Here is an 18,782-nt window from a genome sequence, read left to right on the forward strand (position 1 = left end):
TATTGACGCCTAGCAAGTAAATAGACATACGTGGCAAACAATCAAGGAAATCCATGACTCTGAAATCCTTGTCTAGAACCCAATGTGGATGGTCGCATAGTGCGGATCCTTGAGAAGATTTTCTCACGTGGGTTGGTAAGAAGACCTAACCTAGAATAGATTCATTTGACGGAGTTGTCAATTGGCATGCTTTTTTCGTAAGCGAAAAACATTCATATGATTCCATCACTATGGGGTCCCTGTTTAAACCCTAGATCATACTCGATGAGATCCCAGTGTGGAAAGCAATTAGTGTTATCCTTCATTCGCACCTCTTACTTTTTAATCCAAATGTCTGGATTTCATTCATTCACTCATTCATGCATTCATGCATCATAAAGAAAAAACAAACCTCAAACGTAATATTCATACATCATTCTGCATATCATGAGACAAAACCATAAAACTTACCACTTGGCCTTTTTATCCAGAATCATCCACCAAACGAGCTTACTTCTCGGCATCCCTGCAACACTCAAAGCAACCAAAGAATACTCATGGATCAATTGGAGCAGAACCAAGCTGCATTGAGAGAGGAGGTGACCCATGTGTGCACCCATATGGGTCAACTGATGGAAACTATTCAAGTTGTGGCCAAAGGTCAAGAAGTTATGGCTAGGAGCCAAGAAGAGCTCTGACAAGCTGATTTAAGGACTGCCGCTGCAAATCCTCTTGTATCACCTCTATTGTATCCTCATGTGCATAACCCTATGAACCCGTCTATTGGTGATCATTCATCTTCTGAAGGGGTCCTGGTGAATCAAAATTTTGTGCCTATAGTCAACCCTCTTGTCCTTGGAAGGGTGTCAATTGATGGTCATCACGATATCTTCTGTGACGCCTTTGGACCATCAACTACTGAGACGGAGACGAAGTTCCGTGTTCTGGAGGACATGATGAAAGCTCTCCAAGGACCTGATACCTTTGGGATAGATGTTGCAGACATATGCCTAGTGTTCGGTGTGAAAATTCCTGATAAGTTCAAAGTCCCAGACTTTGAAAAAAACAAACAGGTCACCTGTCCAAACACCCACATCCGAGATTTTTGCAGAAAGATGGCTACTCATTTTGATGATGAAAAAATATTAATGCACTTTTTCCAGGATATCCTTAGTGGAACTTCTCTAGAATGGTATATGCAAAATACATATACGAACCTAGAAGGAACTAGATGAAGCATTCCTGAAGCATTATTAGTATAATTCAGATATGGCTCTCAATCGAACTCGACTCCAAATCCTCATTCAGAAATCGGATGAATCATTCAAAGAATACGCCCAACGATTGATAGACTTGGTTGCCCAGGTTCAACCCCCTCTTCTAGAAAGGGAACAGGTAGACGTGTTCATGGTCACCCTCCATGGGCGCTACCTGGAAAAGTTGATAGGAAGTACTTCTGTTGGTTTTTCAGATTTAGTGGTTGCTGGTGAACGAATCGATAACTGCTTGAAGATCGGTAAAATCCAGGATACAATAGTTGTGGCTAGTGGAGTAAGGAAATCCCACTTAAGATTCACGAAGTAAAAGGATGGGGAGACCAATGCCTCCATGACAACAAAAGGGGTATGGGCCTACCAAGTGCCATACTATCAAGTGGAAGTAGTAGCACCTAATCCATATCAATAGAAAATGTATGATATTCCTACTGGTCATCCACCAATGCAGTATTAGTAGCCCTACGCTCCTCAGTAGCCTCATGCTCCACAATAACAGAACTATAATCAGCAGGGTAGAGAAGGACCAAGAAGGCATCCCAGAAAGTTTGACTTGGTTCCCATGCCATATGGCCATCTGCTTGCTCATCTGCTCAAGGGCTCGTTGGTTTAGCTAAGGGAAGCTAAGGCTCCTCCAACACCTCTTCCTCCCAGGTATGATATGTACGTCAGTTGTGAGTACCATGCTGGAATGCCAGGACACTCGATCGAGAATTGTAATATCTTCAAGCATAAGGAACAAGACTTGATCGACTCAAAGGTTATCTCATTCACACCAAACGGCTCGAACATATGGAACAATCATATGCCTCCACAGGCAAGCACATTTATAGTGTCGTAGTCAAAGCAATGGTAAACCTGGAGAAAGTTGCATCTTTGGGACTGTCCCATCAATCTCTACAAGCATAAAAACCCCAACTTATGGGGGGAATAAGGCTAATCACGCCAACAATCATTTTGTTATTCAATCATGTTCATGTGTAATTTTCTTATTTGTTATTTGCAATATTCACTTGTAAAAAAACTCATTTGTTTTTGAATAATAATGACATTGAAATCAATATGCATGTTTTGAATAAATTCATCAGTGTCCACTCATATTTTTCTTATTGATATCAAACTTTTGTTTAAGCGAAATCAAAAGGAGAATGATGAATTAAAAAACATGAAATCTCTGCATGCATGCTTTTGGATAAAACCTTGTTGACAATGTAAGGAATTGCTTCAAACCCTAAACATCGAAGGTATAAGGAAGCAAATCCATAGTCAACCCTTTCGTGCCAAGAAGTAGGAGTTTCTTTCTGAACATAAACCCTAAATCTTAACCCGGGGCAGGGTATTCTTCAGCTAATTTTACCATGCGTTCAAATTTCAAAAGATAAAACAGAGTATCCTATTTGAGGAGCATCATATCTTATCCCTCGCGAGGAGGTCGGAAATCACAAATCCGTAACGGTTGTCCCTCACCAACAGAAGGAGTGAGGCAGTCATAACCCTTTAAATCAAACGAACAAATGACACACAATTTGTTCCAACAAAAGAAAAGAAACAAGAAATAAAAATTCAAAAGAAAAATAAAGAAATTCCGCTAAGTCGAAAGCTCGAAAATGAGTTGACTTAGACAAAAATTACAGCATCCCTGTGGATTGCAAATTGGAATCAGTCCAACAAAAATTAGGGAAATAAAAAACAAAGAAGCAAAAGAGGAATCAAAAGAAAAATCTTCATCAAGAACCAATTTGTGTGGCTACAAACCAAACAAAAGGTGGATGACTGCCACCCCAAAAAATTTGTTGGTTTATCACTACCTTCTACCCCAAATCCCTCTTGGAAGATGAACGCTTGTATAAAACTAGCTTAACATAGGACTAGAGAACATCAAGGAGAACCAATGGGTTAGAATATGCTTTTATCCATAAATCCTTTTTTTCAAACCGTGAAACAGACCATGTTACAATCCTCAAAAGACCTAATTGAAGCAGAGTTTATTTCGAAAGCATACAATCAGTAAGATCGTGTTAAAACTAACTCCTAAACAATTTGCTTGTCATTTATGTTGGTATTGATATGACATTCTCAATCAGTGATATATTCATTGTATGTCATAATTCCAATGAATAGGCTTGGATTTCAAAACTAACATAAACATATCATTGCAATTATCATTTATAAAATGAATATGTTTTACTCGTGAGTAAGCATTTGATATCAAGAAAGTTTCCATAATGAACTTGATTTGAGAAGCTTGGTGACATCAGAGACATAATGCCTGAGAACTTCGTTGAGTAGGGGCAAGTCATCTTGATTGTTCATACTCAAAAGTGAAGAATGCCTGATAACTCCGTTGAGCATGAGCAAGTCACTTTTGTTGATCACATCAAATAACAGAATGTATGAAGACTCCGTTAAGTAGAAAGACAAGCCGCTACGAGATTCAGTCGATCTGAGATAATCACGTCGATAAATCTCTATAAGATTCAGTTGATTTGGGGTAGTCACGTCGAGATTCGACAAATATCTCCATGACTAGTTAGTCAGGGAAATTTCCTCAGGGATCAGCCAGTAAGAGGCAAAGTTACTTCAAGGCTCGTACTGGGGCAGGCAACCCCAAGAGCACAAGAAGTCATTATCTTAAAGATGGTTAATTAGAGGTATACAGTTCTAAGACACTGGGGCAGGACAAATTGAGATCATTCTGTGACAGAGTTGCCTCATTACTTGTGAGACAATTCATACAGATACCCGACAGACTGAGGCATGACTGACTGGGAAGGGAAGATCCTCTCTATACTTCTGAGGTTGTTCACAACAATATCCATTGTGCATAATAAACTTCTAAGTTCAACATGAATGTTGGGGACTCATGCTAAACACATCCCTTAACCTTTCAATAGAGAACCCTGATCTTGATTGATAAACCCAATGGTTATAGGTATCATAGATTCTCAATTTTCAAGAATACATCCAACCATGCATAGCTGTATATAACCAAATCCAGAACATGCATCGACATCTTGCATAAGCAATCATTCATTGCATATCATTGTATCATGAAACGCATAGCATATTCCATCAATATGGAGCATTACGCCATGCAAAGTAAACATGCATAACCGCGTGAAAGTCTTCCTCAAAAGCATAAGTGAATCCTCCGTTGAGACAATTCTCCCTCCCTAGTTGAGAACATTATCATGAAACTCTTGAGTGGTATTCCCGCCTGGTTTTCCCGAAGTTATTCTTCTTTGTGTTGCCTTTTGCAAGTACCTTTAGACATTTTTTCATTCACTTACCTTTTGTAAGTCTCTTCTTGATTTGTCCAAGAACTCATTGCCTTTTGCATGGAGAATATTTTAGTAAGACAACTTACCTTGTGTGAGTTAATTTCATTGCCTTGTGCACAAAATCACGTCTCGTGCTTACCTTTTGTAAGACCCCTCACTGCCTTTTACACAAGAAGGGTACCCTTGTCAGATCTTTGCATCATATTTTGTTTCGAAACACTTGATGTAGGTTTGGTGAGTTCCGGGGTCTGGGTAACTATTGTTTCGAGAACTTCATCCCCGTCGTGATGCTTGTGGCATGATATAAGGTTTTCATGCCTACTACAAGGTCTCCGTCTGACAGAGCGTATCAAAGCCCAGGTCCTGTTTGGAAAATTCTCTTAAAGCCTAGTTTTCACCGGGAGAAATATCTTCAGATCTTTTACGAGTATTTGTGACCTTTCATCAAGTGCTTACCTTTTATGAGTCTCCCTCGTTCTTGTTGTGTGCAAGCTCTCCTTGTCTTTTGCATGGAGAAAATTTCAGTGAGATAACTTACCTTTTGTGAGTTTATTTAGTTTCCTTTTGCATGAAACGTCTCAGTGCTTACCTTTTGTAAGTCCCCCCATTGCCTTTTGCACGAGAAGGGTACCCCTATCAGATATTTCCATCATGTTTTATTTTAAAACACCTGATGTAGGTTTGGTGAGTCTCGGGGCTTGGGTAGCCATTGTTCAAGAACTTCATCTTCGTCGTTATACCTGTGGGACATAATAAGGTTTTTGTGCCTATTGCAAAGTCCCTATCTGTCAGAGTGTGCCAAAGCTCAGATTTGTCTGGAAAATCCTTTTAAAGTCTAGGTTTGACCTAGAAAATTTTGTCCAAACCCTTTTGTTTTTCCTTTTGCAAATGTTTGTGACCTTTTGTCAGTTTATTACCTTTTGTAAGTATCCCCCTCCCTTTGGCACGAGTAGTATCTCTTTCAGCTTACCTTTTATGAGTTCCCCTTTTGCCTGTTGCAGAAAGACTATCATCCCCGACTGCTTACCTTTAGTAAGTCCCCTTAGCCTTTTGCTCGAGAATTTATATTCCCAAATCTACTTAACTTTTGTAAGAATCCTATGCCTTTTGCATAAGGAATCTTCTCCCACTAAGGATTCATTGCTACCTTTTGTGCGAGATATCCTCTATAGCTTTCTTCTTAACCTTTTATTGAGAAATTTTCCCATTCCCCTTTACATGAAAAATCATCCCCATTTTCATGTGTCTTTTTAACCTTTTGTTGAGAAGTTTCTCATTATATTTTGCGTGAGAAATTTACTTCCTGCTTGGAATCTTCTAAATCTCAACTCGCTTGGCATCCCTCAAATTCAAGAAACCTAAGTTAGTCGCTCGTCAGTGTCTATAAATTTTTTCAATACTCGTCTTTATTGGTATCCCTTTGCTCGTCAGTGTCTTTTTTCAATACTCGTCTGTATTGGTACCCCTTTTGCTCGTCTGCACTGATATCAATTTTTTCAATACTCGTCTGTATTGGTATTCCTTCGCTCGTCAGTGTCTATCACTTTTTTCAATACACATCTGTATTGGTATCCCTTTTGCTCGTCTGCGCCAATATCACTTTTTTTCAATACTCGTCTGTATTGATAACTCACCTGCGTTGAACTTTTTTTCGATACTCGTATGTATTGTTCACCTACCTCAGAGTTGATGTTTTCTTTCTCTACTCCTAACCTCAGCGTTGATGGCAACCTTTCTTATTTCCAACCTCAAAGTTGTAGTCCTTTTCTTATTTCCAACCTCAAAGTTGTTATCCCTTTCTTATTTCCAACCTCAGAGCTATTGTCTCTTTTCTTATTTCCAGCCTTAGAGTTGTTGTCTCTTTTCCAGCCTTAGAGTTGTTGTCTCCTTTCTTTTTCCAGCCTTAGAGTTATTGTATATTTCTTAGCCTCAGAGTTGATGTCTTCTATTTCTATTCTCAGCCTTAGAGTTAATCTATATCGTCCTTTTGTCAAACCTCAGAGTTGATGTCTATCTCACTTACCTCCAACCTCAGAGTTAATACCATTTTGCATATCCAACCTCAGAGTTGATGCTTATCTTTTCAATCTCAGCCTCAGAGTTGATAATGTGTTTTTCCCAGCCTTAGTGTTGTTGTCTTTGCTACTTCCAACCTCAGAGTTGTTGTTTATCGCTCTTGAAAGTCCAGCTGCAGAGTTGATGTCTGTCATTCAATTCCCAGCCTTAGAGTTATTGGTTAGTCTATGTAAATTTGCAGAGTTGATGCTTAGCTTCTTTACCTTCAGCCTCAGAGTTGTTGTCTATATTTTCTTACCCTTAACCTCAAAGTTGATGCGTACTCTTCATCCCAACCTCAGAGCTGATGCCCACCTTTTTAATATCAGCCCCATAATTGATAATCAGTTTTATAACAAACCTCAAAGTCGTTGTCTCTTTGTGGTGTCTTATCTATCATTCCTACCCCGAACTTCATAACTGACGTTCGGCCTCTGAGTTGTCGTCTATCTTTTATCTCAGCTTCAGAGTTATTGTTAACCATTACTCCTAGATAATGAATTGATCTTGATTGTGTCATTATCCCCGGCCTCAGAGCGGATGTTGACCATATTTTGTTTCCAACCGCAGAGTTGAGAATGTCTAGTTTTCCCCATTCATAGTATTGAGGTCGAATACATTTCAATGCCCAGCAGGCCTTTTGTCATGGAGTTCTCATTACCTTTTGTAGTGTTGTACCTCAAAAGTTTCCCTCCCCTTTTTATTTTTTTCATTCAATCCCTAACTTGAGAATCATTGGAATACCCTCATGCTCCAATCGTAGGAACCAATCCTTTATTCATATCTAGTGGCTGATCATTATGGATTCAAAGTTCTTGGTTTGTAAAGCTAATGTTTTTGGCAGGGATGAAAAACCCTAGTGGCTGGACCACTTCAGAGTCTGAATTTAAGGTTTCACTTTGGTATTATTCAAGGAATTCAAACCCTAATGGTTGGTCCATGGTTGGAGATTTTGCTTTTGAAACTTTGCGCTTGGGTCAAAACCCTAAGCAGGAATAGTTGGGAGGCTCATGGATCATGTGACTTGCATTAAATTTGAAACCCTAACAATGGTTTCTTTTGATCATTAGTGTGAAACTCTAGTTCGTGGAAAGGATTTGACTGGTCATTACCATCAGAATCATCGTCAAGTTCATCTATTGATCTTGAGTCCTCTCATTCACTTGAGTGATGCCTCATTTGCTTCATAGCTTCGTTATTCAAGTCTTTATGTTTCACTCATAGTTCATTAATTATAAATCATAGTTTCAAGTTTTTACTAGATTTCTGAAGGAAAAAAGCTTGCAGGTGAAATCAAGATTTGTGTCATTTAAATACAAGGACCTTCTTATGCAAGAAGCTATCGTTTCATTCCATACGATAACACATTACAATATCCATACCACAGGAATATAAAACTACAAAGAAATTGATTTTTGACCTACAATTGACTAAATTTTAACTATTTTAAGCCTATCATCTTACTTATGGTTAATGGCCATTTGCATTTGCTTCGAAACATGCTATCATCACTTTCTTCAAAAGGCTTTTCCACTATAAGGACCAAATGTACTTGGAATTTAACTTGAAACATGTAAGCCTTGGAATTTCGTCTTAATCCTATTATATCCATAAGGCATGTACATATGCATTTGAATAAAAAAAAAGCATCGCTTTGCATTACATGGGGTTGAGTTCATATAAGCCTTGGAATTTTGTCTTAATCCTATTATATCCATAAGGCATGTACATATGCATTTAAAAATAAAAAACATTGGTTTGCATTACATTGAGCTGAGTTCATATAAACCTGGGAATTTTGGCAGGTACATATGCATTTGAATTGAAAAAAGCGTTGGTTCCCATTACATATTGAGTTACAAGTTCATAAGAATTCGGCACTACATAAAATAAAAAATGAATTACAAAGACCTCCCCGAATCAATGTACGTATCTTCGAGAAGGAATTGGCGAATCCCTGATGATAGTTGGACGGTGGCATCGGCCTGCTTTGTCTTATCCCGGTTCACATACTTAATTGTGTTGGAACCTGCATTCCTTAACAATTTAATAAGCCAAAATACAAGCATAGGCTAAATGAAATTTTGTATCAACTCAAACTACAATTCCAGTTTTATGCCAAGTGAATAACAATCAAACCAGCACAAATGACAATTCCATAAGTTTATCTAACCATTTCGAATGCAGAACAAATTCGTTTCATTTAACTTTAGAAATTTCAATCCGAAACTCAAACTAACATAACCCATCTAACTGGAAAAAACCTGTAACTGTCAAAAAGGAGATAATGGCATTGAGTTCCATATTTTCAATCACCAATAATCCCAACCGATTTTTCCAACAGAAACTTCCAAAACTAACTTCTACTTCACAACAGAACCTCACCATCACGCCTAACAGAATAACCTAATTACCTATCTAACCTCCAAAGTAAAAAGGAATTGCATCATAAAAAACTTATTTAATCGATTCTGTAAGAAACTTATAAACCACTTCATAAAAGAATTTGGAGGGAAGCATTTTTGGCAGCACAGATTCTTAACCCCTATAAACCGACTTACCTCATTCTCCAAAGGGGGAACCTTTCCTCACACAGGTTCAATTGTTGATTCATTCTGCACTCTGGAAAAAGGGATTGACACTCAGCCTCACTTCTTCTTCACCTGCAACAACCTTCAATCTTTAACAACCGAAGTCCACAAATCTATACTCCTATAACACACTCCACCCATAACAACAACCACAAAATTCACAGGAACAACGAAAAGGAAATCGGAGAAAAAAAGGGAAGCGAAGAAGAATCACAATTCAAACAAGAAGAAGAACACTGAAGATTACTTGGAAAAATTAAAACAGGAGGACAATCCGAAAGGCACGACGTCATCCTTAACACAGTGTGTACGATTCACGAATCTGGTAGGTCACTCTTTTTCTTTTCAATCTCTTTATTTGCGCGCGAGAATGATTAAGGGGTGAACTCGATTCGATGGTGGTGAAAATAAACTCGCCTTGTTCACATTTCTTCGGGGGTGACATTGAATTCCAGATTTTGGTTGAGTTTTTTTGTTGGTGTCGTGATGGAGTTTTCACGTCGATGCTGAATGAAGATGCTTGAGTCTCCATGCTAGAAGCGTGCGTGTGTCTGACATAGCATTGAAGTAGAGTGAAGCGTTGGACTTTCGGATTTTGGCTTTCAGATACGGGTCCATGATGAAGGAACCCGGTCTTTGTTTGGGAGGGAAGACTTGTGCCTTTGGCCCAAGAAATTTCATGTCAAAAGGATTCCCACACACACCATCAATCTGTTACACCCCCCATTGCCACATAACAGGCCGTGTCACTGAAACTTCTGGTGGGCCAGCGACCATAACCCCAACCCGTTTTGCTAACATACCACTAATGCCAGGTTTTGCACCCTATGCTTATTTGGGATATTCTTGTTAATCAATCAAATTAGGTAGTATAATTAAGATTAGTTCTTGTTAATCATCTTGATTAGGATAATTAGATTTAAGTATTAATTAGGATTAGATATCAATTCGAATAATTTAGATTATAGAATTGTTTTAATTAGGATATTGGAATTCTTTTAAAATTTTAGAATTAGAGTTAATTAGGTTTAATTAGCTATTAGATTTTTAATAGTGATTAGAGTTAAATTTAGTTTTAATTAGAAATATTAGAATATTAGGTTAATTAGAAATAATAGATTTTTAGAACATTAGAGGTTATTAGAGGTAATTAGACTTAGACTAGAATTTTTAGAAATATTAACCTTTAGTTTAATTAGGTATTAAAATTGATTAAGTTTAGTTAGATCATTTAGAATTAGATTTAATGAAGATTGTTTAGAATTTAGATTTGATTTGTAATTGATTTTTGCTTGGTTAGAAATTTAATATCAATATTTTGTGATATAACCATTTTACCCCTTAGGGGTTTATTTTGGTATTTTAACCATATAATTGTATTTTCCCTTAGGAATTTTTGACATAGAATTTTAATCAAACCTTGACCCATAGGATTGTATGTTCCTTTAGGAATTTCTGACATAGATTTTAACCTAACCTTGATTAACCATAATATGATCCCTTATGATAGTTTGATTCAATCTTAACCATTAGATTAGGTTCTAATCCTAGTTTTCTAATCAAATCAAACCCCATGATTTGAATTGATCAAAAGTGATTTTGATAAATTAAATCCTTTGAACTTGTATAATCCCACAACTAAATTAATGACCAAAAGACATTTAGTCATTTAATAAGAATTTTTCTTCTAAGCTGTGGAACTCGAAGCCTCAAGTCAAGATTCTCAATCAAGGCATCCTCAGTCATACCAAGCAGCGGGTAATACAAGTACATCAAAGGTGGAAACTTCAAGAGCTTGTCAAATCAAAGTTAGAATTGTGTGGCATGAGCCTTAAGTAATAGAGAAGGAATGAGACTGGATAATTCCTACCCCTATTCTGAATATCTTTGGGTATGAGACGAATGACCCAGCACTCATCGTATTCACCTCTAATAATATACTTTATCATAATTCTAAGTATACAATTGGCAAGTCTCTCTCTTCACAAAGCAATACAATAAGCAAGGGCTACATCAACAACTTATCAATCATAATCTAAGTTATACGACACGAGCCTTAAGAAATGGATAAGGAATGAGACTGGAGAATTCCTACCCCCATTCTGAATATCTTTGGGTATGGGACAAATGACCCAGCGCTCATCGTATTCACCTTTATTCATAGACTTTAGTGCAATTCGAATCGAATGATTGTTAAGGTCTTCATCATCATCACAAGAAACAACAAAGATTCTCTTCTCTCCACTTGAAAGTTAAGATGAGAATTACATGCCATGAGCCTTAAGTATTAAAGAAGGAATGGGACTGGAGCTTCTCCTACACTCATTCTGGATATCTTTGGGTGCGAGACGTTTGGCTTATTGCTTATCGTATCCACCTTTACTCATAGACTTTAGTATGATCCTTATCAAGTAACTATTAAGTCTATTCCATTCTTTTATTCAATCATTATATCATCTCTTCTTGCCTCATTAATCATTCTTGTTTTCAGCCCTAGTGGGTTGAACTACGAAAGCTCTAATTTCCTTATTGCACTATAAGGATATGTAGGCAGGAGAATTCATATTCTTCGCGATCTACCTTATCTATTTCTACCTTATTTAATCAATCCTTCTCGAATCATTCAATCAATACCATCTTCTTGAGATCAACTATACTTCTCCTTGGACTCCTTGTACATCCTTTTAGGACGATTTAGCGGCAGTCCACCTTATCAATCAAGACTTGTTTAGGACTATGCCCAAACACTTAATTCAATCTTTGTTTTTGGCTTTACCCTATAGCGGAAACCATGCTAGCCCACGTACCGGTAAATTCCTACCTTACTATTCGATTCAGAGTCTATCTCCTTCTTGGATCCAAGATACTGCCCTTCTTTGATCTCAAATTGTTTGTTCCCCCTCCAGTGATATATTGTTCCTTGTACACAACAATACTTTTCCTTGGGCCCCGCCTATACCCTTTTAGGATGATATAGCGGCAGTCTGTCTTGCGAATCAAGAGTTATTTGGGATTGTTCCTAAACACTTAATTCAGTTTATATTTTTGGCTTTACCCTATAGCGGCAGCCCTACTAGCCCACGTACTGGTAAATGCCTGTTTACTCTTCGATTCCAAGTTCCATCCATTTGTGGGTTCCCTTGATACCATTCTGTTGGTACAAGTTATACTTTTTATCACCCTTATCTCTCTTTGTTCTCGTGGTTCCACGAACTACAATTGCTCTGACTTTCTCATTGCACAATGAGAATACGTTGGCACAAGGATGCGAATCCTTGGCGAGCATACTCCTAATTATTCCTCCTTTCACCTTAGGTCACCATTCATATCTTTAATGATTCATTATCTACTGTCGATCATAAATCGTTCACCCAGTGACATATTATCCCTTTGACATCGAAACACAGTTTCCTTTGGAGTTCCATATACACCCTTTTAGGACACCTGGCGAAAAGGCCACATTTCTACCTAGAGTTATTTGGCTTATACCCATACATTTAATTCCTTCTATTTTGGCTAAATACCCTATAATGGAAGCCATGCTAGTCCACACATCGGTTAAAGTTGTTTCCCTCTATGGTACAAATCCCATTTCTCTTATGGATTCCGATACACTTTCACCTTTCAGTTTCAAACTACACTTCTTCAGTCACTTGTTAACAAATATTCATTTATGTGACTTTGGTCACTTCACTCCATTCATCTCCATGATACATTCGTATTCTACCTTCATTCACTCCATGTGATATACCAGTTATCTTTAAGCCGAATACACTACCTCTTTGTGCTCATTCTTGCATCACCTTGTGAATCAAGAGATGTTTGGGACTGTGCCCAAACACTTATTTCTTCGTCTTTTCGGCATTACCCTATAGCGGCAGCCATGCTAACCCACATATTGGTAAGAGCCATCTTATTCTTGGGTTTATCTTTTCACCCTTGTTGGAGTTCAAAACACTTATCCTTTGGTTTAGACCATATTGTTATCACAATTCTTTTCACCTCCTACCACTAGTTCTTTGAACTACGGACTCTGAATTCCTCATTTCACTATGAGGATACGTAGGCATGAGGGCCCCAATCCTCACCAAGCACTTTATCTATTCTTTTTATTTCCCCTCATTCTTTTATGAGTACTCTTTAGATATAACACCTATTCGAGAGAGAACAATCGAAACGGTTCCCATGGAGTACCATGGATGTTAGGGGTGATAATACCTTCCCCTTGCATAACTGACTTCCTTACCCAACATATCTCTTTCCCACGGGTTTTATCAATGTTTTCCCTTTCCTTCAGGAATAAATAAAGTTCGATGGCGACTCTGCTGTATGTTCGAGTGTGCGTTACGTTCTGGTATATTTCCGCTAGCTTCATGTAGGAGAATTTCATTCCCATTTTTCTTCTTGACCTTTTATTAAGGATTTCTCATTACCTTTTGTATGAGAAGTTGAATTCCAACCTCGTCCTTTAACCTTTTGTCGAGGTGCTTCTCATCACCTTTTTTTGTGAGAAATCTACCCATCTTTCTTCTTAGCCTTTTAATAGGAAGTCCCCATTTTCTCTTTCTAAGGATCCGTTGCTACCTTCTGTACGAGAAAAACCATATCCCCAACGAAGTCGTACTTCACCTTCATCTTTCTTCGTGACCTTTTATTAAGGAGTTCTCATTACCTTTTGCATGATAAATCACATTTGCCTTCGTGTGCTTTCTTATCCTTTTACTGAGGTTTTCTCATATGCCTCGTGCATGAGGAAATATTATACCCTTTTCTTTCCTTTTGCAAGTCTCCTCTACCTTTTATAGCAGGAAGTTTAACCATTTCTCAATCAAGTTGTTTGCCTTGTGCATGATGTCTCTCTTCCTTTTGCAGAAGATTTCAATTTTATTTCTATATCCTCTGTTATTTTTCTTTTACAAATACATGATTTTTTACCATCATGGGATCCTGTGGGAATATTGAAGGAGAATTGCGGTCCAAAACGCAGCGGAAATTAAAATTTTCTCCTTTAGAGATCCTTACGAATGGTCATGATCAGTGATAGAATATTTACCTCTTGTGACGATTGAAACCTTTGGTGCAGATCTCTTGTGACGATCAAAACCTTTGATGCAGATCCACGGAGCGATCACGAACGTTGAACGATGACAACGTCTCTACTCAGTCCACACGAACGGGTTCCTTCAATCTCAGTGCTAGCTGGTACGAATGAAGGCTTTGAGTGAGAGAGAGAGAGTGAGAGAAAACGAAAATAATGCAACCGCCAATGAATGCTTCTGCACAAGGGTTCTATTTATAGAACCACTTGTGTGGGCTTCAAGCTAAAAAGCCCACTTAAGTGTATTTTGGCCCATATCTTATAATATGCCCAAAATCACTTAAGCTCATGGTACCTTACCATATTTCGTATTCTACTCAAGTACATCGTACCTTACGATGCTCTATAACTCACTTAAGGGCACCGTGCCTTACAGTATTCCTTAGTTACTCTATCTCTCATCAATCCGTCCTTTGTGTGTGACCCTGTAGGTTTTCGTGACGTTGGCAATTATATTAAATCACGCATTTAACATAATAAACAGTGAGCGGTATCTAGCAACACATCACTGCTATCCAAGACACGAAAATGTCATGTGATCTGACAATTCCTTCTGTGATAATACTTATGTGTATAATTACCCCTTTGCCCTTATGTCTATATTGAACACAAGGCATAGACCGTGTCATCCTTGTCCAGTTCAATATTGGGCCCATAGACATTTATCCTGTTATGCAGGATGGGCAAATTCCATCTAGGTCACTCATGTCCCTCAGCATGCTTTGTGGAGTACCCATCAACTGTCTTTATGGTTATCCAGTTACGGACAACGTTGGATCAGCAATAAAGCACTCGACTCTACATCTAGGGTCCATAGTGGTTTCAGGTCGAAGAGTGGAATACACTATTATCACCATGAGAATAACTTATGACACCTTGCATAACTTTCTATATAGTATTCTCATAGCGGGTCAAACCGGTATAAATATTACTTCTAATATTCATACCTATGTTTAAGACTTGATAACTCTTTATCCATGATCCATGAGATGTGATCATCAGTCTACAAACATAATAGTCTTGATGCTTTAATGTTATCCCACTTCACACTAAAGCTCGACTACGGATACTTTAGGAATAGTGTCCTTATGTTTAATGTGTTCTCATGATTAAGTCACACTTAATACATTAAACGGACTATCTATTCCAGGGACTTTATTAATCAACCATAATAAAGAGAATGCCTTTTATTATTCGATACAAGTACCAAAATGTATTGGCCTCTAGGGCTTACACCAACAAATATTTCAATCATTGATACATGCCAAAATTTGATAGTGGAGGCAGAAAAAAATAAGAGAAAAGAAAAAGGAAAAGAATGTAGAGAAAAGAAGGAAAAGCGGAAAAGAAAGAGAAGGATAGAAAAAAATTAACCATATATTGCATACATCATGCATAACAAAACATATCTTTATTCAACTGATCCATGTCCCCCACAAATGTTTTAGCTGATCCCTAGCAGATGACTCTGTACAAAAGTCTATCCTCCATTCCATATCTCCAATAAACAAAATTCCTAATACCCTTACCTCATATTACGTCACCTTCATCCCCAATGGAAAAATTTATGGATATTCTAGTATTTAATCCTCTCCTACCTCGAATGTCTGCAAGTCGTTTCTATTCATACCTTTAAGTCCGAGAAGATTAAATAGGGGCAGTTGTCATACCCCAAAATTTATCTTACCTTCCATACAACCTTCATCTATAAAATGGATTTAATACATATGCATACATTCACCATTTCATAACTACATTTTCATTAGCCTGATTCATAACAAGAAAGCATGCTACATGGACTCAAGGCATGGTATTAGTACTTGAGGAAAACTAGGGTTTCTTGACATTATCTTAAGGGGTTCTCAACCAAGAACAAAACCCTGATCCTCTATGCCTTTTGCATTATGAGTCATGGCTATCATGCATCTTTAGTTTTGGGTCCATCAAGATTATTTGGTCAATGTGATATTTATTTGATGATCATATGGTTCATTACATGGTTGTGTGTTGGTCTAGATATTGCATTGACTCTTTTAATGGTTGGTCATCCATTCATAGTTTTGTTTGTCATTTTGATCCATTCACCCATTGCATTTCATTTTAAGATTCATCACAAGCATGATACATTGAATTGCATCATTTTTGTCTAAGTTAACTTTTGGTCAACTGTTAACTTTTTGATCAACTGTTGACTTTTTGGTCAACCAGTAGATCAAAGTCAACAAATCAGTTATTGATTGTCTTAAGCTTGATTTATAGTCTACATGTTAATCCATTTCATTGGTCATTTGTCACTTATGAGTTTTTCATTGCATTGCATTAATAAAGGGCATTTTAGAATCGATTTAAAGTGGAAAATATTTACATTCAATTATAGAAACTTGCACTTCATAAGAGTTTTTCATACGTTTCATACAAAAAGAGTGAAATTTGATTTAATCTAAAATCATAAAATTGGATTGATTAATGTTCATTACATAAGTATAGTTTGCATTTGCATTTACATTCTCATGTTACTTAATAAATACATAGCATCACCATACATAGCTTGAATCAAGTAGAAAAAGGAAGGAAATTTGAACTTGGAAGCTACCATTCCGTTCTCCATGATGCACCTTCAAGTTAGCACAAAGTTAAGCCTAGAACCACCATTTTTTGTATGGATAATCGGTTACGGTAATCGGTTACGTCTACTGCATATAACCTCATCATGCAACCCAGAACCCTTATTATCATGTAGGTAACCGGTTACGCATGTTTCACATAGCCTTGTTTGCACCCAGGAACTACCAACCTTCGTGTGGGTAACCGGTTCCGGTAATCAGTTACACCTGCTTCGTGTAGCCCCATATTGCAGCCTAGAGCCCCAATTTTCGGCGTGGTAACCGGTTACACCTGCACCTGCACAACTATTCAATAGGTAGAAAATTCATTCATAGCAGTACATCAACATGATAGTCAAGTCAGTTTCAAATTAATTGCATCCCAATCCTAACAGACCAGGTTAAGAGTTTCACATCATTAACAATGATTAATAGTATGATCAGACCTAATACTAACCACATCACTAGTTTCTAACATATCAGTTTTAGTAGAATATAGCAGGGCAAATCTATTAACAGAATTTAGACCATTAATCTTTGCCAGCTCATTCAAACTTATATTCAAATTGCCAGAAATTTTTCACGTGAAACAAATTCAAGCTAAACTCACAGCAGCCCCTCAATTTCCAGATTCATAATTAATTTCAGAATTGCTCAATGAATTCATTAACAGAATTTCCATCTTATCAACAGAATCTAACTAACATGGATTAAATTCCCTAACCCACCCTCTAAAGCATCACCCTTATATAAATCATCATTTTACCAATCATCGGTTATTCTTGAAGAATCATTTTTCACCAAATTTCACATTGCTCACACTTCTACCTCCATATTTCTCTCAACAAAATTTGAATTCAACTCACATTCACTATCTCTTGATCACTCTCCCTTGGAATCACACTCCTTCAACTTCTCTCTTCACTCACCAAGACTCGGAACGATTCACTGAATTTAGAGTAATACGAGGGAAGCAACAAAAGAAGAGTAGCAAGGAAGGAAGAGGTTTAGAATAGAGTATCGTACATGTGCGCCTTCTTCGTTGTTGTCAACCTTCATCTTATCCGATAGGTAAGTCTAAATTTTGTTTCGTGCTGCTTCAAATCGGTTACCACTATGTATATTAGTACTTGAGGAATCATAACCCTAACCCTAGAGACTTTGATTCCTCCACAAGAGGATTTAATTTATGATGTTATAACTTAGGGTTCATGGTTAGAAAGGTTTGATTTGGGAGTTATAGCAAGAATCATGCAAAATTGATATTGAATTCGAATAGAGAATGACGAAACGAGTGGAGCGGTGTAGGTTTGATGTGGTTTCATGCTCCGTCTCCGCCTGTAATGAGCTCCGGCGCGGCGGAGTTATTGTGGTTCCAGCGATGAATTTGAAAGCAAGCAAAAGAGGTACAGACATGTGAGGTTGAGGTATCCTAATGTGATACTTCTATGTTTGAATCCTTCAATGTTTGCATCTGTAACGGTTGGGCCAGGCCCATCCAAACATGCTTTCCACACCATACTTGTACATATACCCCCAGGCCATTAGTCTTGCTTTGACTTTGGGCTTCACAACCCATCAATAAGCTATTTGCACCACTTTTTTCAGCCTTACACCCTCCCTACTAGTTTTTGCTTATTTTCTAGTTCCATTTCTAATCTTATTTTTTCATTTTAATTTCTTTTCAACATTATCAACTCTTGATTTTTTCACTTCTATTATTTCATTTTGATTTTACTTTTAATATCATTTTATTTTTGCATTTTATTTCATTTTATTTTTAGTATAATAATTTGATTAATTGCATTATAGTTTGATTTTAATCTTCTTTACTGCTTGCAATTTTAATTCCTTGCAATCTAACTACTAATCACTAATTCCTAAATTTTAACTCCTAACAT

General features: G+C 37.4%; 2 long non-coding RNA genes across 3 annotated transcripts; both read right to left on the bottom strand.

Annotated features, from left to right (window-relative positions):
• Positions 1–8,367: 8,367 nt before the first annotated feature.
• On the bottom strand, positions 8,368–9,772 carry LOC127129395 (uncharacterized). Of its 2 annotated transcripts, XR_007806335.1 has the most exons (3): positions 9,428–9,772; positions 9,151–9,252; positions 8,368–8,618 (listed from the first exon to the last, which is right to left on the bottom strand). It is a non-coding gene; the product is annotated as an uncharacterized LOC127129395 (long non-coding RNA). The 2 variants fall into 2 exon arrangements; XR_007806334.1 differs by having other exon boundaries at positions 8,368–9,252.
• A 6,877-nt stretch (positions 9,773–16,649) lies between these two features.
• LOC127128217 (uncharacterized) lies at positions 16,650–18,348 on the bottom strand. Its single transcript, XR_007805776.1, has 2 exons — positions 17,908–18,348; positions 16,650–17,187 (listed from the first exon to the last, which is right to left on the bottom strand). It is a non-coding gene; the product is annotated as an uncharacterized LOC127128217 (long non-coding RNA).
• Between the last annotated feature and the right edge of the window lie 434 nt (positions 18,349–18,782).

Source organism: Lathyrus oleraceus, chromosome 3 (assembly GCF_024323335.1).
Source record: "Lathyrus oleraceus cultivar Zhongwan6 chromosome 3, CAAS_Psat_ZW6_1.0, whole genome shotgun sequence".
Taxonomy (NCBI): domain Eukaryota; kingdom Viridiplantae; phylum Streptophyta; class Magnoliopsida; order Fabales; family Fabaceae; genus Lathyrus; species Lathyrus oleraceus.